A 363-nucleotide genomic window follows, 5' to 3' on the forward strand; every position below is an offset into this window, starting at 1 on the left:
AGGGGCAGCAGGGGGATAAGGGGCCGACTGACCACCCGCAAATGTTCTTTTCGCCGATTGGCCAGAGTTTGGCGCCAGAATGAACTCGGGGCGGGGCCTTGGAGAGGAGTAGCCAATGAGGGGAAGGGGCGGGGCCTGAGGTGAATCTGGCGCGAAACCGGGGACAACGCGGCGGGAAGAGAGAGAGAGAAAAAATAAATAGAGGGAAAGAAATACAGAAAAGGGAGAAAATATAGAAAATAAACAGAGGGAGAGAAAGTGAAGAGGAGAATCCCCGAGAGACCGCGGCTCCGGCTCCATCCCCGGCCCCTCTCTCTCTCTCTCTCCCCCCGGCCCCTCTCTCTCTCCCCCCGGCCCCTCTCT

Source organism: Chiloscyllium plagiosum, chromosome 39, assembly GCF_004010195.1.
Source record: "Chiloscyllium plagiosum isolate BGI_BamShark_2017 chromosome 39, ASM401019v2, whole genome shotgun sequence".
Classification (NCBI taxonomy): domain Eukaryota; kingdom Metazoa; phylum Chordata; class Chondrichthyes; order Orectolobiformes; family Hemiscylliidae; genus Chiloscyllium; species Chiloscyllium plagiosum.